This window comes from Podarcis erhardii (assembly GCF_964252035.2).
Source record: "Podarcis erhardii genome assembly, chromosome: 7".
In the NCBI taxonomy this organism is placed as follows: domain Eukaryota; kingdom Metazoa; phylum Chordata; class Lepidosauria; order Squamata; family Lacertidae; genus Podarcis; species Podarcis erhardii.
In genome coordinates this window covers 17393849-17419989 of record NC_138511.1, presented here as the reverse complement: position 1 = coordinate 17419989, position 26141 = coordinate 17393849, and the positions used below count along the sequence as shown (strand labels likewise).

Sequence of the window (26141 nt, the reverse complement as noted above, 5' to 3'; positions counted from 1 at the left end):
TTTCAAACTGGTTTTGAACACTAGGTATTCAGAGTTCCCCCCTGAAAACTTGGAGGGGGCCCCAATAGGTGATCTGGTGGTTCTTCTATCTTTTTCTTCCAACAGTTCTAGCCATTGTTGATTTAACAACTCTACTAACTGGTTAATTTGAGTCTTTAGTACTGAATTTTGTTGAAATAGTACCTGTAGCTCACTAGTTGCGTCTCTGTGTGTTCCAGGTTCCAGCGTGTTGCTCCTCAGACATCTTTGCCTCCTTTCCCATCCTTTGATGTGAGGAGTTGGAGACTGACCAAGCTGTAATGATCTCAGGCAGGAAAGCAAGCCTTGATTAGAATTAATGACTCTCCGGCAGTTTTATGGTACTTTTATTTACAAAAACACATCCAGCCAGCTTTTGTCTGCAGAGTCAGTCTCTCCCTCACTTGACTCAATTTCTGAGTCTGCCTGTTCCCCTGAGCTGGGTTGATCCACATCCCTGACAACAGGTGCTGAACAGCTGCTCTCTGATGGGTATGTTCGGATATTTGAATCAGACATTTCTATTGTGACATTAGGGTAGAAACCCTTTGTGTATGGGTGACTTAAGGTTGCTAGAATTATAGAATTGTAGAGTTGGAAGGAACCATGTCAGTCTTCTAGTCCAACCACCTGAAATGCAGGAATTTTTTTGCCTAAGGTGAGGCTCGAATCCATGATCCTGGGATTAAGAGTCTCATGTTCCACGGACTGAGCTATCCCAGATGGTTTGTGTATTGAACGTTCACATAGCAGGACCTGTGCATATTTTTTAAGGTGTTTTTCAATTATGTATGATTACCGTATATATAGCAATGACAAACATAGACAGAATCTTAAAAAGTAGAGACATCACCTTGCCAACAAAGGTCTGTATAGTAAAAGCTATGGTTTTCCTAGTAGTAATGTATGGAAGTGAGAGCTGGACGATAAAGAAGGCTGATCGCCAAAGAATTGATGCTTTTGAATTATGGTGTTGGAGGAGACTCTTGGACTGCAAGAAGATCAAACCTATCCATTCTGAAGGAAATCAGCCCTGAATGCTCACTGGAAGGACAGATCGTGAAGCTGAGGCTCCAATACTTTGGCCACCTCATGAGAAGAGAAGACTCCCTGGAAAAGACCCTGATGTTGGGAAAGATGGAGGGCACAAGGAGAAGGGGACGACAGAGGACGAGATGGTTGGATAGTGTTCTCAAGGCTACCAGCATGAGTTTGACTAAACTGCAGGAGGCAGTGGAAGACAGAAGTGCCTGGCATGCTCTGGTCCATGGGGTCACGAAGAGTCGGACACAACTAGACAACTAAACAACAACAACCGTATATATGGTGCTAATGCTCCTGTTCTGTTATGAGGGGAGGAGAAATGTTTTATGCAGACTTGATATTCTCTGTTTGCTTCATATACAGCTGTGTAAACTGTATAAACTAAATGTACAGCTGTGCAAACTAAACATCTTTTCTTCTGCAGTGTTGGATGGCAGGTTGAGAGGAGTTCCCTACCAGGACAAACTTTGCTCGTGTGCTCAAGACATTGATTCCATAAAACATATTTTGTTGTACTGTGCAAAATATGAGCAAGCCAGGCTGAACTGATATTACCCTTTCTGGTACCTTTCCCAGGAAAATCAGAGGCTCACTGTGTCAGGTTCCTATTGGAAGACTGGACAAACACCAGAACATTAGCAGTGGCAAAGTTTTTATTGGTGGTTGCAAGAACCAATGATCCCTATATTCTGAACAAAATGCTTGTTTAACCTGGAGGTAGGCTGTATGAATTGTGTATTGCTTTATAACGATTTGTTGGGTCTCTGGACCGTAATAAAGGTTGTTGTTGTTGTTGATGATGATATATATTCTATTTTAAAACATTTGCTAGATCAATCCTAGAGTATCTTGTGTGTCAGGAACTTGGCCCTCCAGGGTGCAGTAGAAGGTTCAGACCCAGAATTTGAGCTGAGTGAACAAGAGGTTGACTTGGCATATGATGGAGAACTGTTAGATTCCAGACAGGACAGCTCGGGACCCCTCCTTCCCAGGGAAGAAGCCTTTACTTCACAAGGAGTGGAAGAGTTGGAAGCCGGCCAAAGCGTTGCCAGGCAACCATCAAATAAGCCGGAGTCTGTGTTTTCTGGGGAAGAGATAGGCCAACCAATCAGTCCTGGCACAGGGAGATGGGTGAGGCTCAGAGAACTGTGGAAGGGAAGGAGGAGAAAAGCAGGGTTCTGGCATCCTTCCTGTTGCGGGTGGGATTCTGATTTAGGCTGAGCAACTCCTTTGCTGAGAGGAGGTGGGAAGCCTTGCTCTGGATGTGTCTTTCTTGCAATTAAATGTACAAAAAGCTGACGGAGACTCATTACTGCTTATCAGATGTTTGCATGCCAGGGATCATTAGATTGTGATATCCTTGCACATCTGGCTAAATTGTGAGTAAAAATCCTGGAGGAGAACTGAAATAAGTTGTGTTTTATTAAAAGTGCTTCAAAAGGTTCAGGGAAACTTAGTGACCTGATTTATCATGCTTTTTATTTGTTTTGCTGATGTTACATATTTATTTCTTTATGAGGTGGGTAGCAAATTTCCATGGCTGTGGTCCCTTCAGAATCCAAAGTCTGTCTCTGGGTTTCAGAGGGGACCTGGTGAGGCTCTGCTCACCCCCAGGAATACAAGTTTCAAATTGTCCTGTTTCACCTTTTAGTTTAATTGTGATTTAAGCATTATCAACTTTTCCCCTCTGTAAATAATCCCCTCTCCTCTCCTGGGGGCATTAAAATTTACAGAAATGACACACTAAAGGAAAAATAGACAAAGGAGTGATATGCCATGCAATGCCCTCTTTATTAATTATATGAAAATAAAACAACAATTGAAGTTATTTAAAGCTTTTCTTCTCTTGCCACAATGGATTGCTTATACTTTAGAAATTAAAACAAAGCATGTTTTATTACTTGCATTACACTTGTGTTATATGCAGTTATAGCAAAGAGTGCCAAGGAGGAAAAGAAATGAAAAAATCAAAGTTATTAAAAACCTTTCCCACTGTTGTGGTAATTAATCAATACTTTGATCATTGGTTGCACAACAGAAATTAAAACAATGCTTCATTATTTGCAGTTTTCTATGTGGATTTGAGTGTGAAATGAAGAACTACTGCCCACCTCTCCCTCAAAAAAACCTGGAGCTGAACCAAATCTATAAGTATCATGCTCCTCAGATATATCGGTAGGTTGGGGTCTAAAGGAACATCTCTCGCTCAATCTGGGATTCTGCATTCTGGGTTTGTGGTGCTGAGGAGGAACATCCGCAGTGAGGACTACTTTGCTGCACAGGCTCGTTGTCTTATGTGGCTTCACTGAACTTTGGCATCAGGTGGACGACTGAGGTACGGTTCGTAATCAAAAGTCAAAATACGCTATTTGTAGAAAGAAAAGAGATTAAGGCCTCATTGCTGTAGTAGTGGCTTTCAAGCCCTCCCTACATTGACTTGCCTGTCAGTGGCCTCCTTGCCCTAAACCACTTTTAGGGAAGGTCAGTGTAGTAGATGGGGGAGGGGAACTGCTCATTGTTTTCCTTGGGCTGTATCCAATGCTATGGGCAGGAATGGGCTAATGTCTCAGGACGAATGAGGCACAGGACTCCATAACCTCAATCAACCTTCACCTCACCCACCAGCTTCTTAATTACAACAGACCCAAGGGGGGCACTGCCAGTCAGCTCCCTTCCTCTGATCTTTTGCCCTTGCAGAACTCATCTGTGTAGAGGAAGGGTCCTGCCTGTAATGGGCTCTGGAGCTACCTACCCATGGCCATGGGTCCAACGAATGAAATGGGCACCCCCCAATCATATGCTGTTACAATGTTCATGGAATCATATGGAAACATACAGTTGGGACACAATGGGTCACCTAGTCTAAGCTCCTGCATTGCAGGCATGTAGCAAGTCACTTGGAGATCTCTAACAAGCAATGAATAAATTTAAACATCGCCGCCATGTGTTATTTGCTTTTCTCACAGGGTGACCCATAGTGCCGTACATTAAAAGCAATCTGGAAGATCCAATGTAATCTAAAAATACAGCTTCCGAGATCCTTCCCCACTGAAACAGGTCACAGCGCCACCCTTTAGAAGCCAAACGTCTTTGCCTGGCACCAAAAAACAGATAAAGATTATGTCAGACATGCCTCCCTGCGGGAGAGCATTCCACATAGGGGGGTGGGGGAGAGTCACCCCGGAAAAAGCCCAAGCAAGAGATCTCAAAAAAATATTAGAAAAAGCCAAACTGATTTTCACCAGGACCATGGATGATTTATTGGGAGTTCCAAAAAATAATACACGGGGGTGAAACATGTGAAGCCATATGTGTCTCTTGCTATTCCTACTCAGAGATTGTCTGTTGGGTTGTAGTCACTGATAGTCATACCCATAGGATAGCTAACAGTGTGCAGGTGTGGCCTTAGAGCGTTGAGCATGCTCAGAAGAGCTGCCTGGCCAATGAGGAAGTAAACCCGTTTAACCCAAATAGTTTGGCTGGATAATGGCCATTTTTTGCCCTGATAAAATAAAAATAAGATCACACAGACACACAAACAGAGAGAGAGAGTGTTACTTCTTCTAACTTCTCCAGTAAGGTTGTCTAGGTCCTCACCCTGAATGGCCTCGTCGGGTATATCAGGCATCAGAGTGCCAATAAGAGCAGCTCCCATGAATGCGCCCGTCATCGACCTCTTGATCTTGGTTTTGAAAGGGACCGCCTTGCGCTTGAAGACGTACTTGACATTGCCCTGGTAAAATAAACATTGAAATTTTTTTCTGTCTAGAGATTCATGACAATAGCAATCCTTTTGGAATGATACTGCTGAGTGTTGCTGAGAGCTGATTGGCCAGAGAGAGGAAGAGGAACAGAAAAGTATCCAAGGATGGATCTACAGTGACCTATTTAACATTATTTTCCCCTAGTACAGGGGTCAGCAACCTGTGGCTCCAGAGCCGCATGTGGCTCTTTTACACCTTTGCCGCGGCTCCGGGACGGATACTAGCGAGGGGAGGAGGCGCATTGTGCGCCCCGACACTCCCCACGGTGGCGGGCGCTGTACTGGCTGTGACGTCGCATGGGGGCGGTGCGTGCGTTAGTCACGCACCATCAGGACGTCACCGTCCTGCCCGCTGTCAGATTGCGGCTCCGGAGATATATTTGTTTTAAATGTTGCAATGGTTTTGCAGCTCCCAGTTTTTTTTCTCTTCGGAAACGGGTCCAAGTGGCTCTTTTTGTCTTAAAGGTTGCAGACCCCTGCCCTAGTAGAACAATCTTAGATATGTCATTCCACAACGTTACCTGTTAGTTAAAACATTTTTGGCCTTGGTTTATTTCCATTATATGTAAATGATACTCAGCAGCTCTATATTTCCAAAACACGATTTCACCCACCTACTGCTGGTCACTGGTTGCTCTGCTCCCTTCTCTGGTGTCACATTTTAATTATTCCCCCTTCCCTTTCTTTTTCCCTCCCTCCATGTCTTTTGTTTTCTGCCCCTCGCATACCTTTTGAGGGGGGTTGGAGTCTGAATGCACTTAAAAATAAATAAATGCTGGGCATTTCTCTTGGTAGGGCTAAGCCCTGGCTGCCCTCTTGGACCAGCCTCCACAGCAAGCACCACTACTCAAGACCTGGTGGTAGCTTCCAAGTGTCAAGACCTTCTCCCACCCACTGCTTTCAGTGTTAATTCTACTCACATCATCTAGGACGCCAGCCTGGTCCTCAATGAGGCTCTCCTCGTTAGCCAACATTCTTGTAGCACAAACCAGGATCATTACAGCTAGCAGGATAGACCATTTCATGATGGCTCAGAATCAGGGTGTCTCCCTTTGGTCAGCAGAAAGGAATAGAGGCAGAGTTCCTTCCCTAGGAAGAGTTGCCCTTGTCTCAGCTCTGCCTGAGATGGTGCTCTTTGCTTTCTTTATATACCCCTTTTTGAGCTCTGTTTGGTTATACTATCTATTTCTGGACAAAAGCAAAGTGAAGTTTGGAAGAGCAACTAGCTGCTTCATGATGGCATGGAGAACACTAAGCTCTTTGCCACTGCTGAGTGGAATTCCTTCATTCTCCTTCCTTGACTGTTCTTCTGGTTCATTCTGCTCTGGGGCTCACCCTTCCTGAATTTGACCATTCCTGATCCCACTGCTGAAATTGAATCATGCATTATTAAGAACATAAGAAGAACTCTGCACCATCAGGCCAGAATCCCACCTAGTCCAACATCCTGTTCTCAAAACCAAAGAGCAGGATTTGAGCACAAGAGCCTAATCCCCTACTGTGCTTTCCAGTAACCAGTATTGCTGCCTCCAACTGTGGTGGTAGAGCATAGCCACAATGTCTAGTAGCCATCAATAGCCCTCTCCTCCTCCATAAATTTATCTAAACCTCTTTTATAGCAATCTAGGTTGGTGGCCGTCATTGTCTCTTACTATGTGCTGCATGGTGAAATACTTTCTTTTATTGGTAACAAATCTTTCAACTTGCCCGAGTTTGTATTCCTTCGTGATCTCTTCCTTTGGACAAGACTTCAGTTTTTTGAAGGAAGCTTCCTTGCCTCTAATAGCTTCTTCCACGTTGCTTCTTAAGCCTGTTTGCTCTTGGCCCTCATTGTACCTGCCCGGGTTTGCGGTATAAACTCAAGTTGAGCTTCAAATATTGTATCTTTAAACAACTCCCAAGCATTTTGGAGTTATTTCACCCTCTTGACTTTGCCTTTCTGTCTCCTTTTCCACAACCTCCTCATTTTAGGGAACTTTCCCCTTTTTAAATCAGAAGAATTTTGGTGATGGTGGTGGTGACCTGGCTTGCCAATACTACATGTGAAAAGGATCTAGGGGTCTTGGTAGACAACAAGCTAAACATGAGCCAAGAGTGTGACACAACAGCAAAAAAAAAAAAAAAAAAAAAAAGAAGAAGAAGAAGAAGAAGAAGAAGAAGAAGAAGAAGAAGCTAATGATATCCTAGGCTGCATCAATCAAAGTATAGTGTGCAGTTTAAGGGAAGTAGTGGTGCCATTTTATTCCGCCTTGGTCAGCTGAAGTATTGTGTCATGTTATGGGTGCCACAGTTTAAGAAGAATATTGATGAGCTGGAATGTGTGCAGAGGAAAGGTGACCAAGATAATCAAGGGTCTTGAAACCAGGCCTTATGAGGAACTGTTGAGGAAGTTGGGTATGTTTAGCCTGGATAAGAGAATGACAGGAGATATGCTAGCCAGATAGCTAAACTAAATGGCTGTCACATGGAGGATGGTGTAAGCTTGTTCTCTCCAGCTCTGGAGGGTAGGTCCAGAACTGATGGCTTCAAGTTACAAGGAAGCAGATTCTAACTCAACATTAGGTAGTACGTTGTTGTGATGGTTAGAGCTGTTTAACAGTGGAATGGACTCCTTCAAATGGTGATGAAGCCTCCTTCCTTGCAGGGAGTGGAAAAGCATGCATAGGCAGGGCTTTGATGCTCCAACCATCATACTGATAACCTCCTGTCAGTTGATTGACAGTTGACATCATGAAACACCCCATGCTCCATGTTTGCTTCAAGGAGGATGACTAGGGTCCCAGCAGGAGTTGGGGGGGGATTGTGCCCAACTGGGATCTGCTGGGTCAATGTTTTGCAAGTAGCCCTGATCTGTAGGAAGAAGGAGGCAGGTTAGGTTTATCACCTGGAATAGGTGCCTCTTGGACCTTTCCCATATTGATTTCCTCAATCCTCTCTAGCATTGGATTGGGAAGATCAGGAGAAGGAGAAATCTGGGAAAAAGTGGGTTGTTGTTTTTCATTGTTGCTACTACTATTATTAACGAAGCACTTCCCAAAGTAACTTACAGTCTAATACCATATCTATATATTAAACATAAAAGCATTTTTAAAAGAACAATATCACACCCATGAAAGCAATGGAAAATCCAAGAGAGACAAAGCTTTTAGAAGGTTTGTCAAAGTAGAACATCTGTAGTGGGCACAGAAATGACAATAGAGAAGACACCTGCCAATTGGAGGGTGCTGGCCTGATTCTGACATTGTGTGGGATGGACCTCTTGACAGGATGTCACATGGAAGAACGAGCATGTTAACCATGCTCATTAATTGCAGTGGGTCTACTCTGATGGGTACTATTTAGGATGACTCTGCTCTGCTTCCACAGTCAGAGACAGAAATGCATCCAAGTTAGGACTGCCATATGACTGTGTTTTCCCAGGAATTGGACTGGCAAAATGACATCTGGGCGGGTTTTCACCAAATTGGCAAAATGTCTGGGAAAACCCACATGGCAACTTTCACTTTTGGGAATATGGCAGCCCTAACCCAATTGATGGAAACTGCAGGAGAGGAGACTGCTCTTGTGTTTGGCTCCTGCTTTATGGGAAGAACAGGGTGCTAGAACAGATGCTAGGTCATTGGTTCTTCATATGTTCTTATGTGTAGGACCAACATCAGACACAATGCATCCCCCCCCCACTCTCCGTCCCCCTTTTTGCTTCGGAACTTTGTACAAAGTTCAACTCATGCACAATTTGGGTTGTTCCCCCCCTGGGCCTGTTAGTCAAACCCATTAATTACAATGGGTCTGCTCTGAGGAGGACCACCATTGGAAACAACCCAGGCTCTCATCTTCTACTCACAACCCATTTGTTTAGTTTTAGAACAAGCAACAGAACACATCTTCGCCATATACAGCAAGGAGCCAATTCACACCCACATACCATCCCACATAGAGACACCCACAAACATTTAACATTACTTACTACGCGGCCCGGTTTGTCTTCACCATCAGAACCGCTAAGCGTTGAAACCAACAGCATTGCAGCTAGCAGGATGAGACACGACTTCATGGTGCGTCAGAATTGGAGTGTCCTCCTTGAGTTGGCCAAAAAGAATAGAGGCGAGGAAGAGTTGCCTTTGGTCTCTGCTGTGGCCAGGATGGTGCTCTCTGCTTTTTTATATAGCCCTTCTTCAGCTCTATTGGGTGATGCTACCTTTTTCTGGACTAAGACCAAGTGCCATTAGGGAAGGCAATTAGTCATCTTGTGCTGACGTGGAGAACAGGGCGCACCTTGCCAAGGCTGTGTAGTCTTCTGTTCTCTTTCTTGACTGTTCCTTTGTTTCCTATATCCTGACTGTTTCCTATATCCATGTCAGGATTGCATAATGCACAGCTCCCCAATCATTTTCTTCTCAATCGTCCATCTCACAAATATGAATGTGCAAATTGGAGAAAGCCCCCCAAAGGAATGTATATTGGACCCATTGACGTATTTCTTGGTTGTTGTTAGCGCACACCCTCCAACATTTTGTGACAAAAATTCAGGTCACCGCCCCACTGCACCCCATCTCCATCGCTTGCCCCTTACTTGCTGTTGACCTCTTCCTTTCCCATAGCCTAGAGCAGCCTCCAGGAAGATTGCTCCAGCCCATGCTGCATTTTGAAATGCAACACAGCTCAGAGTGGCCTCTGGGAAAATCAGGACATCCTGGATTGGGATCAGAAGCTGGAGCAGCTTCTGCCAATTCAATAAGTCCTGATTAAATTGGGACACTTGGAGGATCTGATAGCATAGCCTGAATGCCTAGACACACAGCCCCTGAAACACATCCTGCAGTCCTGTGCTTAACTACACAAAATCCACACTCTCATTGAGTTCAATGTGTATGTGGATAAGACTGCAAATGAAGTTTTACCTCTGCCATGGATACACTGTCTGACATAGGATTTAAGAGGCATATTTGTTTCCTGGACATGCTGAAACAATGGAGGCAATTAGGTCTTCAATGCCATTGCCATTGGAAGATTTGTTGTGCTGCATCACAATCCTGGATTTGAAACAATGGGGGGAATTATGTATTATATATCTTAATTTAAGAGGACAGCTCCTTATTTGCTATTCTGTCTTTGGCTTACAATAATGCTTTGATATAACAATGCAACATGATAATTAGGTATCTATTAGATTAATCAATACTACCTTTATTTCAGGGCTCAGACAAGAGCTTCCATTCTAAGGAACTTCTGGCATTTTTACTGGCAGCTGTCAGGCAAACAGTAGTACAGCAATAATAGACACAGAGCCCCTGAAACACATCCTGCAGTCCTGCGCTTATCTACATAAAATCCACAGCCTCATCAAGTTCAATGGGTATGTGTAATATATATAAAATAAAAATAAACAAATAAACAAATAAACAAAATGTCCTGTAGCAGCTTAGTGACCAACTAAGTTTGTTCTTGGTATGAGCTTTTGTGTGCATGTACACTTCTTCATGCATGCACATGAAAGTTCATACCAAGAAAAAGCTCACTCATATCTCTGGCTATACTTCCATAGTTTTTGATCAGCTGGAGAATCACAGGTGTACTGATCTCAGGCAGGCAAACAACCATCGATAAAAATTAATGACACTCCGGCAGTTTTATGGTACTTTTATGTACAAAAACACATCCTGAGCATGGCTTCTAGCCTCCTCTCATTAAAGGAGTTGGTCAGTCTGAATCTCCGCCCCTCTCACAGAAGGAAGGACAGCAGATTCCAACCCTTCTCCTCTTGACTTTCCATTGCACTTTGTCCTTGTCCAGTTTCCGAGAACAAGGAGTGAGAGGTTGGACTTCCCCCTCCCCACTTCCACAAGACACAGTCTCTGTCCTCTGCCTCTCTTCTGGTTGCCTAGTAACACTCTGACTGCCTCCTAACTTTCCCTCTGCTTAAGAGCTATCTGTGTCAGTGACTTCGTCATGAAGAGGGGGTCGAGTTCTCCATTCCCATCTCTAACAGCCAACTTTTGTCTGCAGAAAGGTCTCTCTCTCACTTGGCTCAACTCTGCCTGTTACCCTGTGCTCGGCTGAGCCATGTTCCTGACACAACCACCCCCTACATAACTCTCATAGAATCATAGAATCATAGAGTTGGAAGAGACCACAAGGGCCATCGAGTCCAACCCCCTGCCAAGCAGGAAACACCATCAGAGCACTCCTGACATATGGTTGTCAAGCCTCTGCTTAAAGACCTCCAAAGAAGGAGACTCCACCACACTCCTTGGCAGCAAATTCCACTGTCGAACAGCTCTTACTGTCAGGAAGTTCTTCCTAATGTTTAGGTGGAATCTTCTTTCTTGTAGTTTGGAACCATTGCTCCGTGTCCGCTTCTCTGGAGCAGCAGAAAACAACCTTTCTCCCTCCTCTATGTGACATCCTTTTATATATTTGAACATGGCTATCATATCACCCCTTAACCTCCTCTTCTCCAGGCTAAACATGCCCAGCTCCCTTAGCCGTTCTTCATAAGGCATCGTTTCCAGGCCTTTGACCATTTTGGTTGCCCTCCTCTGGACACGTTCCAGTTTGTCAGTGTCCTTCTTGAACTGTGGTGCCCAGAACTGGACACTGTACTCCAGGTGAGGTCTGACCAGAGCAGAATACAGTGGCACTATTACTTCCCTTGATCTAGATGCTATACTCCTATTGATGCAGCCCAGAATTGCATTGGCTTTTTTAGCTGCCGCACCACACTGTTGGCTCCTCCTCCTCTTCTCCCTGTGAGGAGAATCAGAACTTACATGGTTAAACAGTTCTGTGAGACGTCACACAGATGTTTAACCCTGTAAGTTCTGATTCTCCTCACACCCCATCTTGTCTCGCATCCTGAGGGAAACTGTGAGTACAACTCACCCTAAACACAACCCTTCACAGAACTCCCCATGTCACTGGAAGGTCAAGGGTTTAGTAAACCCATCAGATAGGTTTTCCTGGCTCGAACAATACTTGAGCCATATCCAACCTGCCTGGACACTCTGACATACATTCTGGAAACGTATGTCCAAATGCATGGTTCTGGACTTGAACTGTCCACATTCTGCCAACCTAAGACAAGATTGATTGACTCCCCAAACAGTTATGGGCAAGCAACAATCCCCACAAATCTCTTGGATCAAGCACTGGTAGAAGTCCAACTCCCTGCACAAATCTGACAATGCACTGAACTCAGCCTCAGTGGAAGAAAGTGCAATAAGACTTTGCTTCTGGGACTTCCACCCAACCAGGGATTCCCCAAACTTTACCACCAGCCCAGACACAGACTTCCTGTCTCCAAGAGAAGCCCAATCGCTGTCACTCCAGCACGTAAGCCGTGCGTCACCTTCAGCTGACAACGTGAGGCAAAACTCTTTGGTATCCTGCAAATACCTCAACACTCTCTTGATGCCTTGCCAGGCATTCACACTGGGCTTTGTAGCCTCCCTGCTGAGCAGATTCACAGCAAACGCTATGTCTGGTCTGCTCCACTGAGAGAGATACAACAGACTCCCTAGCGCTGACTGAAACACCTCAGGGTTTTGGAACTCAGAACGCTCCCCAAGCTGACTGTCCTTCACCAAGTTGGTCTCCATGGGCGTTCTGACCCCTGCACAGTCAGACATCCGGAACTTCTCAAGCAACTGCTCAATCTTGCCTTTCTGACTGAGCAAGAAACTCCCGTTCTCAGACCTGTCTATCCTAACGCCTAGATAAACCTGAACGGGACCAAGGTTTTTGGGCTTAAACTTCTTACCAAGCTCTTTGGCAAAACTTTGCACCTGTCTACCTGTCTGTGCCACGTACAGAATATCATCTACAAACACCAGAATCGCTTCCTGTGTCTCTCCTGAACCCTTCAGGTACAGGCAACTGTCTGCAAGACTCTTCCGGAAACCCAAACTTTCCAGAGCTTCATTCAGGCACATGTTCCAATTTCTGGCTGACTGTTTCAACCATAAATTGACTTGTGTAGTTGCCACACAACACCTGGCTCATTGCCCTCAAACCCTGGAGGAGGTAGCATGTACAGATCCTCCTTCAGATCCGAGTTCAAATAAGCCACATCCACATCAAAGTGGTGCACTTGGTGCCCTCTTTGAGCAGCTACTGCTAAAAGCACGCACAGAGTCTCACTCTGAGATGTAGGAGCATACACCTCAGTGTAATGCAGCCCCCTTCTCTGCGTGAACCCTCTGGCTACAAGCCTCGCCTTGTACTGTGGTTCTCCAGACGCTGTGGGCTTAATCCTGTAAACCCAACGACAGCTCACGGCCTGCTTGCCCTCTGGCAGCTTTGTGGTGGAGAACACACCTAAGGACCTCATTGAGTTCAACTCCTTTCCCATTGCCTCTTGCCACTTCCTGGCTTCTGCTTCAGGCAACTGTTGAACCTCCTCAAAACTCTCAGGTTCGCACTGCGCTAAACCAACCCACACGCTGGTGACCTCAAACCTCTCAGGTGGTACCCCCTTTGTAGTGTGTGTGGAACGTCTGAGCACTGTCTCAGGTCTCCCTCTGACCCACTGGGGCCAGCAAGTGTGTCCTTGTTATCAGAAGACTCCCCCTCTGACATACTGCATCTTCTGGCCTTCTGAACTTTACTAACGGGAGACAAATGCTCACTCTTGGGCTCTCTTTTAACAACCTGTGGAGATGCCCCTCCCTGTCCTTGACCCTGGTCAGAGACCTGGTCCTCATCAACAGGTTCGGCTTCTAACTCTCCCTCCGCAGCAGAATCAGACAGACACTCTGAGAGAATGTCAGGATTTGCATGGATCATTGACCAACCACTCTGCTCACAGAACTCAGCACTCCTGCTGACTAGAATCCTGGACTGATCGCCTTCTGGATAGGCAAACCTCCACCCTTTTGTCGCAGGCTTGTACCCACAAAAGATCATTTTCCTGGACCTTGGGTCACCTTTCTTGCGTTGAGCCTTTGGCACAAGCACCCAAGCTTCGCAACCAAACACATGGAAGAAATGCACCTTGGGCTTCTTCCAGTGCAGCAGAAAATAGGGTGTGTCTCCTACAACAGAGCTATAGGACCTGTTCAAAGTGAAGCTGGCAGCTTTCCAAGCTTTGGCCCAAAAGCTCTGAGGCAAACCAGAGTCAAACAGTAGAGCGTCAGCTGTCTCAGCTATCGTTCTGTTCCTGCGCTCCGCTACACCATTCTCCTGAGGAGAAAAAGCAACCGTCAACCTGTGACTTATCCCTTTCTGGCGGAAGAAACTCTGCAGAGCAGGCCCGGTGAACTCTCTGCCTCGGTCACTCTGAAAACTCTGCACCTTGGTGGAAAACTGTAGTTCCACTGCCGCAACCCAGTCTTTGATCAGTTGCGCCGCCTCGCTTTTCCGTTTCAGCAAGAAAACCCAGCCGTTCCTCGAAAAATCATCTGTCAGAGTGAGCGCATACCTGGCCCCGACCAGACTCGGCACTGGCATGGGTCCACAAAGGTCTGTATGCACAAGCTCAAAAGGCCTTGTGGTTACCCTCTCCGATCTGGGATAACTGCACCTTTTTATCTTTGCTCTTTTGCATGCCCTACAATCCAAGAATTTACCACATGCTTTCATCTTGCAACCTTCAGTGCATTTGGGCAACTTCTGGATATATTTCCAACAGCTGTGCAACATTCTCCTGTGCCACAAGTGAGCACACGAATCATGTGTGGGAACGTTAGCACACTGCGCCTGTGCTGTCTCAGTGTCCCCCTTACCCTCCAGAGGTGTCTCCAGAACAAAGAGGTTGTTCTGGCATGCAACATTGACCAGTTGTTTCCCACCCCTGGAAATAGAACAGACATCATTTTCAAAGCAAACCTTATAACCCTCCTTTACAAGAGCAGATACAGATAAAAGACACTTCATTCCTGGCACAATGTAGACCTCCAGCTCTGCCTGTAAAAAAGAAACAAACACATTGCCAACAGTGGTTAATTGTCTCTGTGAGCCATCAGCAAGAGTGACTGTTTTCCCAGTTGAAACAGCCCTGCAGTTCCACATTTCGCCACTAGATGGCGATGGCATAGGTGATGGCTGGCTCCTGAGTCGATGACCCAACACAGCATGCTGCCCTCACTGGAGTTGTCTCGCAGCGTTGCCATGGAGGCAGCTAGGTGATAAGAAGAACCGTCCTTCTCACTTCCTCTGTCACGTCCTCCCTTCGCATTCCCACGCTGGCCTCCTCTCCTAGACTGGCTGCCATGGAAACCTGGCTGACTGCCATGGGAAGCAACCTTGGAGACATCCTGCCTGGCCTCTCTGGCTCTCCTCAGACAGGACCGACACAGATGGTCAACAGACGCGCAGACAAAACAACGACGAGTGGAAAAAGCCTGAACTGTGTCTTCTGGCATGCCCCCCCCTCTGCTACTGGCAGGGCACCCTGAGCCAGCTTGGCCCTCTCTGAGACGGCGTTCCTCGTCGTCACACAAACGACCAGTCACATACTGCAGCGTAAGATCTGCTGGATTCATCGATTCCAAAGTTAGACACAAATTGTCATAACTTTTGTCCAAAGAGCTGAGCAAAATATAAACTTTCAGTTCCTCAGTAAAGTTGACTTGCAACAGTCTCAGCTTGTTGAAAACAGAGAGCATCTTAGTCACATGCTGTCTGATGCTATCACCAGGACGCAGCTTCAGCTCAAACAAGCTTCTGGTGGTGTGGATCTTTGCCCCAGCTGTGGTCCTGTGGTGCACTCTCTCTAGTGCCTGGTAGGCCTCGTGAGCAGTCTCAAGACCTTCCACCAAAGGTAGCTGTGAGCCCTCCAAACTGAGCACTATAGCTCCTAGGGCTTTCTGGTTTTTCCTCTGTGAGGCTTGGGCAGCTGCAACAACCGCTGCTGCATCTCCGGCTGCAGCTTGCTGTGGGGGCCCTTGGATCGCCTCCCACAGACCCTTGGCTACCAGCCAGGCCTTCAGCTTCCTTGACCACTCCTTCCAGTTTCTCCCATCTAATTTTTCGAAGGGGACTGAGTAGGACTCCTGGCCATCTGCCATCTTCTCCCCCGGGGCTGAACCTACTCACGTAACAGCAGCTCCTCTTGGCACCCAGTCCTGAAGATGAGATCCTCCCCAGCAAGCTTCGCTGCCTCAAATGTTAGGCAGGAGCTCTAGCTGGCTTCTCCCACACACACAGGCACGACGTGGCAACAGCTTCCAAAGCTTGGCTAGCTCTCATAACCTGTGAGATAAGATGGCGCCCAGCACACTTCCCCTGTGCCAATGGATGCCTGTGCCGATAGAAAAAACTTGAGCTCTCTTAGCAAAGTCCTTAGCAGAGTTTTGTAGCGGCAGAAAGTGTTGCCTTGTGTGTGGATAATAAATCAGACTGAATACAGGCTTCTTGCTAATCTCCAACAGCCTTTTAATGAGAAGAAAAACATCATAAATCAGCACGGTGAGAGAGCAGACATCCTTTCGTCTCTCAGCCAAAAACGAAAGGAAAAACACACACAAAGAAAGATTCCCGTATGTGAACATAACCACGCCTCAGAATGTGAGACGTCACACAGAACTGTTTAACCCTGTAAGTTCTGATTCTCCTCACACTCCCCCCCACCCCACCCTCTGGGTCTAGGTTTGTTGGGGTGACTGTGGTGAAATTCCCTCTATAGTTCTGGAGCATGGATGTGCTCTGCAAATTCCCAGGAACTAGCTCCTGGTCCATAACCCTTCCACTCTATCAGATACTGTAAGCTTCCTCCTCCTCCAGCAAGAGTCCAAAATCTGCACCACTTTGAACTTCTCTTCTCCCTCCACCACTACAGCTTCCCTAGGGTTCTGGTAAAGGTGTGCAGAAAGTTCTGGTGATAACAGTGCTCTGTGGAACACAGGGTGTATTTTCATGGAAGCTGGTAACCTAAGCTGGAACATCACCAGATTGATCTGTTCTATTACTTCAAAGGGCCCCACATGCTGAGGATCCAACTGCCTGCATCTACCTTTCTGGGGCAAATCTCTTGTGGACAACCACACCTTTATCTCTCTACCTGGTTGCTATGCTTATCTGCCCCTTTCTTGTATGACTCTTTAGTCAAGTCCAATTGCTCCTTTAACCAACTCTGCATAGCTGCCATCTTTTCAACGAACTCTTCCACAGCTTGCACTGAAAGACTGTCTACCTGTGATGGAAAGGCACCTGTGACTGGCAAAAAGCGAGTTTGCTGTCAAGACGCATGAAGGGCATTGTTGTACACAAACTCCGCCACGGGTAACTTGGACACCCAGTCATCTTTTTGATAATTCACATAGCACCTGAAGTATTGCTTCAACATGGCATTCGTCCTTTCTGATTCCCTGTTTGTCTGTGGGTGCCTTGCCAAGGTGAGGCACACCTCTGCCTCTAGCAGCTGGACGACCTTCTTCCAAAATTGCCAGGTAAACTGAGCTGGTCAATCTGAGATTACCCTCAAGGGTAATCCTTGCAGTTTGAACACATGATCCACAAAGAGCTGTGCTGTCTCCTGTGCTATTGGCAGCTTCTTGCATGGCACCAAGTGTGCCATCTTTGAGAACAGGTCTACCACCAGCCACATCACTGTCTGCCGCTGTGACTCTGGTAGATCAGTGATGAAATCCATAGCTATTGTCTCCCATGGTCCATGTGGGGTCGGTAGTGGTTGGAGAAATCCTGCAGGTGCTTCCCTGGGCCTCTTCACCCACTAACAGACTCGTACATACTCCTTTGTCTCCTCTTTCACCCTCAGCCACCAAAACTGCCTCATCACCTGGTATAGCATCCTATGCAGCCTGAAATGCCAGACTGTGGGGTTGTGGGGTTGTCATGGCACTAACCTCAGACCTTGGCTCGTAATTTCCCCTCTGGGACATAGAGCCACTCTTTTCCACAAACCCCTCAGCACTGCCTTCATCTCCTCTCAGCACCCCTAGCTTGTGTGTTGTTGGTTTTTTTGCGAACTTATCCACTGCTGTCTGTTTTTGGAATTCGGAGGTCTCTGCTACAGAGGCAGCTGCTAGCTGCAGTTGCTGCAGCTTCAGTTAACAGCCCCTCAGCCATCCCATGAGGGAGGGAGGAATTGACAGCTAGTGGGCCACTGTGGGGCCACCCTCCTTGCCTGGGGTGCGGCGGGATGGGCTGCACCTATTGGGGATGTTTGTCCTGCGGATTTTGTATCTCAACATTGTACCCTTCTGATTCAGGAGACCTGGTCCAGGGACAACTTGTTAGTGAGGGGATATCATTCCTTTATAGAGGAGGCCAACATGGGGTTTGGGATCACTACTGTTGAAGGGCAAGGGAGGTATGGTGGTGGGGGTAGATACTACAGGCAAAGGATTTTGAGATGTGTTGATGCTCAAACCCCTTCGAATCTATGCCCCATCCCGAGGGACGGGGTGAGCAGGGATTATCCACCTCCATCACTGGTGTTGTGCAATGCCCGGTCTAGAGGCAATAAAACCGCCACCATGAGAGACTTTTTTTTATCTTGCTTGGGGTTGCCTGGCTTGTGTGATGGAGGCCTGGGTGCTTGAAGGCAAAGTAGTCACACTGCATGAGATAGCACCCCTGGGTTTCTCCGTCCTCCACCTGTCGTGGACTGTGGGTCGGGGACGGGGGGATGGGTAGCATTGTTAATCCGGAAGGATTGCTCTTTCAGGGCTCTTCCATCACCATCAATCTCCGGCATTGAATGTGTTGGCCTAGTGTGGGGCACCAAGGAGAGCTTGGCTGTCTGGCTGCTGTACCAACCACCTAGCACACCAGCAGCCACCCTGTCAGGCCTGTTGGGTGTGGTGACAGGCTGGGCCTTGGAGTTCCCTAACCTACTGGTTTTGGGGGACTTCATCATCCATACTGATGCCACCCCTTCCTCACGGGCTCTGGACCTGGTGTCTTCCATGGTGACATTAGGGCTCTCCCAGTTTCTTTTGGGTCCCACACACCAAGCAGGCCACACGCTGGATTTGATTTTTGCTGCGGGTATAGATGTGATCATGTCCTCACTTGTGGAAGTGCCATGGTCTAATCACTACGCTCTGAAAGCCAGGATTGACTTCCCGCCCCCAACCCGCTTGGGTGGCGAGCCTATTTGGTCTGGCCTGCAAAGGCTGGTGGATCCTGATGGATTTCATCAGGCCTTATGGGACCCTGCTCCCCCTGGTGGCTCACTAAATGAGCTTGTCAAGAACTGGAATAACCAGCTCTTGGTGGCCATCAATGAGATTGCACCTAAGCACCCTCTGCGACGCCACCGAAACCGGGCCCCCTGGTTTACTGAGGAGCTCCGGAAAATGAAGCAGGACCTCAGATGGCTAGAACGAGAATGGTGATGTGCTCATGATGGAGCCTCAAGGACATCTTATAGGATGCTTATGAAAGCCTATGAGATGGCAGTGAAAGCTCCAAAGAAGTTTTACTTCTCAGCTTCCATTGCATCCACTAGCTCTCGCCCGGCGCAACTTTTTAGAATAATTAGGTCTCTAACAACCCTAGAGGAACTGCCAAATTTAAATATGAATTTGGCCCATAGCTGTGAGGCATTTGCAAGCTTTCTTGTGGAGAAAGTCTTGCTGCTCCGCCATGACCTCCCTGCCAATTTGGATACAGCAGCTGAACTGGAGGCCCCTCGACTGTCCTCGGGTCTAGTATTGGACCACTTTGATCGGATACTCCCTGCCGATGTAGACAGATTCCTCCGAGCTGGAAGGAAATTGTATGCAAATATATTCTTCCGAGCTGATTATAAATTGTATGCAAATATATTAGCTAATAGAATGAAAAATATATTATTAGAAATAATTAATCAAGATCAAACAGGATTTCTACCAGGAAGACAAATGAAAGATAATATAAGGAATGTGTTATAAGAGAATCAACTACCAGAGCAGGGTCCCCTAAATAAATTTATATACAGACCAAACTATGCCCTTATGCCTATTGCCTTTACTATCTGCTATGTGACTCTGTGTAGCTGTATCTTTAAAACTGCTACTTTTGTGTATGTTATCTCTTTGAGTGTAGTTAAACATAGTTCAATCTCTGTATCGATTTCCCTATTGCTTAGTGATTTTTATGCTTTTATATAAATTTGTATCGTTATGTACTATGTTTTTTATAACTTTGTATCAAACTTTGTACCCGAATTGGAAAATTGGCTTCCTGCTGCTTACAGACTGTCAGACTACCATCCAGTGCCATCTACTGAGTCTGCAATGAACACACACACAAATACACAAATCTAGATGTTTTTATTCAAATAAAGAAATGTAGACTAGGGCATCACACCCGTACAAATAAGTAACTCCCAAACCCTGTCTTCAATTTCCTTATCGAGAAGCCCGACAGCTCCGCAGTTTTCCTGTAAATAAAGGAAAAACCTGACCATTAACAGTATTGCTGGGAAGCAGGAACCAGCCCAAGCCTTTTGTTTACAACATTCACAAATAATGACACCACCATTACCAAGTTTCTACCCCCTTCCGACACACCACTTACCTGTTCTAATCCCCTCACTGTGCCTCTTCTGACGTCTTCTGTTTGTGATTACCATAAATCTGTATAGAAATTAAAGGGTATAATAGTAAGAATCACCTTTTGTTCTGGGTTCTCTCTGTCACCTGTTATGTGAGTGTGAACACTGTTGCCAACAGTCCTGTTTTTTAAAAATAAAGATCAGGCTTATAGCCGATTTGCTTTCCGTATAGCCTGGCCTGGTCTCTGTTTATTTCCCGACCGGTTTGAGCCTCAAAAATGTGCTCTTTCTGAAGGTCCAGTCTTCCCTAAGAAGCTGAATTTCTTGATGAGACCCCATTTTTCTTCCTATGTCAGAATGTAATTGATATTATTGAATACCTGGAAGTAAGGAATGAGAAACAGGTGGCATTGATGTTTGTAGATGCAGAAAAAGCATTTGATAATATTTCCTGTACCTTTGATAGAATGGTATCATATGTGGTGGACATGCAGTAAAGTAAAAGGCTTTTGGGAACTGATTTAAAACGAACTTAAAAATTTTTTTAAGTATACTTTTCCCAAAAAGCCTGAAGCTTTCCTGCTAGGAATAGTTGGCAAGGAAATCAAAAAAAGAGGATAAAAATCTGTTTCTATATGCCACAACGGCCACTAGAACTATGTTAGCCCAAAGTTGGAAAATGGAATTAATACCTACTATAAATGACTGGCAGACCAAGATGATAAATTATGCTGAACTAGCTAGAATAACAGGAAGACTAAGAGACCAGGATGACCAGAAGTTTCATGAAAATTGGAACAAATATCTGACGTATATAAGAGATAAGTATAGAACTTCGATGACTTTGGCAGGGTTAGAACAACTCTAACAGTGTTTGGCAAATATATAAAGGAGATAAAACACGTAACTTTAGAAATGATCTGATACTTACCAACGAAGTGAAGGGAAGTCTGAGGCTCGGTGGAGCCTAAAATAACTGTGTATTATATATATGATTCTTGTAACAGCTATGTTATATGTAACTTATGTAATCCAGACTGTATATATGTATAATTAATGGAAAACCAATAAAAATTTATAAGGAAAAAAAAGAGATAATATTTCCTGTACCTTTATGTTAAAGGTTCTGAAAGAAATGGATTTTGGAGAAACATTTAAAAGAATAGAAGTCATATATTCAGAGCAACAAGCAAGATTAATAATTAATAATGTAATTGCAGAAAAGTATAAAATTACTAAATGGAACAAGACAGGGATGTCCCTTGCTGCCCCTGTTGTTTATTTTAATTCTAGAAGTAGTGGTGAGAGATATAAGAGTAGATGATGAGATTAGAGGAATAACGGTAGGAAATAAGTCATATAAATTAAAGGCATTTGCAGATGATTTAGTGATCACGGTGGAAGACCCAACCAATTCATTAGTAAAGGAAATAGAAAAAATACAAAACGTTGGACAGATAACAGACTTTAAATTAAATAAAAATAAACCAAAGCTCCTAGTAAAAAAATATGCTAGAACAAGATAAAAAAAAGTTACAGCTGGTGACAGATATAAATATATATAAAAAAGTGAAATATTTGGGAATATGGTTAACAGCAAAAAATATTAATATATTTAAATATAATTATGAAAAAATATGAAAGAAATAAAAAGAAACTAGAATCTATGAATCTATCCCTATTAGGTAGGATAGCAGCAATAAAGATGAATGTATTGGCAAACAGTGGCGTAGCGTGGGTTGTCAGCACCCGGGGCAAGGCAAGTAATTTGCGCCCCCTAACCCGTGGATTTGCGCCCCCTAACCCGTGGATTTGCCCTAACCCCAGATGTTGCGCCCGGTGCGGCCGGCCCCCCCTGCACCCCCCACGCTACGCCACTGTTGGCAAAAATGTTATTTCTATTTCAATCAGTCCTGGTAATAAGTAATGTAAACTGTTTTAAAGAGTGGCAGAGAGATATTACAAGATTTATCTGGAGGGTCAAGAAGCCAAGAATAAAATATAAATTATTAACACATCTAAAAGAAAGAGGAGGCGTCTCGCTACCAGATATAAAATTGTACTATAAAGCCTCTTGTTTGTGCTAGATACGGGATTGGATAACATTGAAGAATATAGACTTATTAGATTTAGAAGGACACAACAACAGATTTGGTTGGCATGCATACTTGTGGTGTCAGAAGGCCAAGGTACGTAGAAGCTTCCAGAATCATATAATGAGAAAGGGGATTTTCAAAGTTTGGGAAAAATATAAAGATTTATTAAAACAAAAAACACCATGGTGGCTTTTGCCACTGGAAGCAATAGCATTGAGAAAAGTAAATATAAAATCCAATTGGGTAACATTTTGAGAGCTTTTAACGGAATTGGACAATAAATTAAAATTAAAAGAATATAATGATTAAAAGAAAAGGTAACAGACTGGCTACAGTATTTTCAATTAAATTAAATATTTTAAAATGATAAAAAGAAAGGATTTACATACAAAATTTCAAGATTCAACAGAGAAATACTAGATAGTGAATATAAATTACTATAAAAATGCAGATTATTTTGTTGGAATGGGAAACAAAGGATGAGGAGGTCAAATGTGTAATGATAAAATGGGCAAAAGACATGGGACATAATATACAAATGGAGGACTGGAAAAGACTATGGAAAAATGATATAAAATTTACTGCATGTATGGTGAAATGATGTATATATGGTATTCAACTCCAGTTAAATTATCAAAAATGTACAAAACAAAAGATAATAAGTGTTGGAAGTGTAAAGAAATAGAAGGTTCATTCTTCCATATGTAGTGTAAATGTAAGATTATGATAAGTTTGGGGGAAATGATTTATGAGTTGAAAAAAATGTTAAAAATAACCTTCGTAAAAGCCCCCGGAAGCTTTCTTAATAGATATAATTGGAATGGATATACCAAAAGAACACAAATGTTTGTTTATGTATGCAGGAACAGCAGCACGGACATTGATAGCCCAACAGTGGAAAGAAGAACAAGCCCCAACTAAAGAAGACAGGCAACGTAAATTAATGGAATATGCTGAAGGGGCTAGATTAACTGGAAGACTACGAAATCAAGAAGACAACAATTATAAAAAATGTTTATTGCATATTTACTAAAGCATTGTAAGAAAATAAATACAATAGTAGGGTTTTAGAAAACGCTTGTACAAAATCAGAAAAATTAATGATAAGAAAATTATAGACATGTATAATATAAAAAATTACAAAAGAACCAGGGGAGGGAATGGAAGGAAGTCAAGGGATTTACATAATCCCAAAATATGGACATAATATGGAATGAAAATGCTTTGTTTTCATTTTTTCCCATTTCCCCATTTCCCATTTCTTTCCTTTTTTTCCTTTCCCCCTTTTCCATTTCCCTTTTTCTTTTTATTTAGAATTTGATTTCATTTATGGTATATGTGATGATAATTTAAGTATTGTGCAAAATAATAAAGAAGTATTTTAAAAATTGAATTGCATTGCGAAGGTCAGAGGAGTAGATGGGGGGAAGGGACTGCTTTGGGCTGTACCCAAAGCTATGCACAGGAATGGGCTAATGCCTTAGGACGAATGAGGCACAGTGCCCCATAACCTCAATCAACCTTACCCTCACCTGCCAGCTTCTTAATTTTAACTGACCCAAGGGATGGCACTGCCAGTCCTCTCCCTTCCTCCGATCTTTTGCCCTTGCATCTGTGTAGAGGAAGGGCTCCGCCTACAATTGGCTCTGGAGCTACTTACTCATGGCCATGGGTCCAACAAATGAAATAGGCACCACACACACAGACACACACACCTTAACCACATGCTGTTCATGAAATCATAGAACCGTACAGTGGGGATCCAATGGGTTATCTAGTCTAAGTTCCTGCAATGCAGGCATGTAGCAAGTCACTTGGAGATCTCTTTTTTCCTCTAACAAGCAATTAATAAATTTAATTAAACCACAATGGTCATGTCTTACCGTATTTTTTGTCCCATAGGACGCACCTAGTTTTTTTTTGGGGGGGGGGAATAAAGGGAAAAAAATTCCCTTTATTTCCCCCCCAAAACCAGGTCGGGGAAACCGAACCAGGTCGAGGAACAGCGGGATGTCGGCACTGCGCCTCCTTGCTGTCCCCCGAGCTTGTGGGGCTGGCCGATGTCTGTCCGGCGGGCGGGGCGCTCTGCTTCAGGGCGCCCATCGCGCTGGGCGGCAGGCTGCTATCCGCAGCGTGGGGAGCCCTGTGGGACGTCCCGCAGGGCTGCCTAGGCTGCGTATGTGTTCCCAAAGTGCCGGGCGCTCTGCTTTCCGGGCGCCCGGCGCTCCGGGAAGCAAGCTGCTATCCGCAGCCTAGACAGCCCTGCGGGAACTCCCGCAGGGTTGCTTAAGTTGCGGATGTGTTCCTGAAGCCTGGAGAGTGAGAGGGGTCGGTGCGCACCGACCCCTCTCACTCTCCAAGCTTCAGCGAAAGCCTGCATTCACCCCATAGGACGCACCCAGATTTCCCCTTCATTTTTGGAGGGGAAAAAGTGCGTCCTATAGGGTGAAAAATGCGGTATTTGTTTTTCTTGCAGGGTGACCCAAAGTGGCGTACATTAAAAACAATCTGGAAGATCCAATTTAAACAAAAAATACAGCTTCCCAGATCCCTCCCCACTGAAACAGGTCACAATGCCACCCTTAAGAAGCCAAATGTTTTTGCCTGGCATCAAAAAAACAGGTAAAGATTATGCCAAACATGCCTCCCTGGGGAGAGCATTCCACACATGGGGGTGGGGGAGAGTCACCCCAGAAAAAGCCCAAGCAAGAGATCTCAAAAAAATATTAGAAAAAGCCAAACTGATTTTTACCAGGACCATGGATGATTTATTGGGAGTTCCAAAAAATAATACACGGGGGTGAAACATGTGAAACCATATATGATATATGTTTCTTGCTATTCCTACTCAGAGATTGTCCGTTGGGTTGTATTCATTGATAATCATACCCATAGGATAGCTAACGGTGTGCAGGTGTGGCCTTAGAGCGTTGAGCATGCTCAGAAGAGCTGCATGGCCAATGAGGAAGTAAACCTGTTTAGCCCAAATAGTTTGGCTGGATAGTGGCCATTTGCCCTGATAAAATAAAAATAAGATTGCGCGCGCGCGCACACACACACACACACACAGAGAGAGAGAGAGAGAGAGAGAGAGAGGGAGAGAGTACATTTAGTATTACTTCTTCTAACTTCTATAATAAGGTTGTCTAGGTCCTCACCATCATCATCATCATCATCGGAGTCATAAGGAAACAAACTGCTTTTGATAGCTTTTCCTAGGATTTCTGCTTTGGCCGCAGACTTGATCCTGTCTTTCATATAGACTACTTTGCGCTTGAAGACGTTTTTGTCATTGCCCTGGTCAGAGAGAGGGAGAGGAAGAGAAATGTATCCAAGGATGGATCTACACTGACCTATTTAACATTATTTTTGCCTATTAGAACAATAGTAGATATGTCATTCTACAATGTTAGGTAAAGGTAAAGGGACCCCTGACCGTTAGGTCCAGTTGTGACTGACTCTGGGGTTGCGACTCTCATCTCACTTTATTGGCCGAGGAGCCGGCATACAGCTTCCGGGTCATGTGGCCAGCATGACTAAGCCGCTTCTGGTGAACCAGAGCAGCACATGGAAACGCCGTTTACCTTCCCGCTGGAGCGGTACCTATTTATCTACTTGCACTTTGACGTGCTTTCAAACTGCTAGGTGGGCAGGAGCAGGAACTGAGCAATGGGAGCTCACCCCATCACGGGGATTCAAAGACCTTCTGATCGGCAAGTCCTAGGCTCTGTGGTTTAACCCAAAGCGCCACCCGCTTCCCTCTACAATGTTACTTGTT

The 26141-nt window shown here is 44.9% G+C and overlaps 2 long non-coding RNA genes across 3 annotated transcripts in view; both read left to right on the top strand.

Moving 5' to 3' along the window:
• LOC309347037 overlaps positions 1 to 26141 on the top strand; it is a 72530-nt gene that overhangs the window by 25212 nt on the left and 21177 nt on the right. The gene's annotated exons all lie outside the window — the stretch shown is intronic.
• LOC309347082 lies at positions 1698 to 25641 on the top strand. Its single transcript, XR_014158831.1, has 3 exons — positions 1698 to 2193; positions 3130 to 3416; positions 25514 to 25641. It is a non-coding gene; the product is annotated as an uncharacterized lncRNA (long non-coding RNA).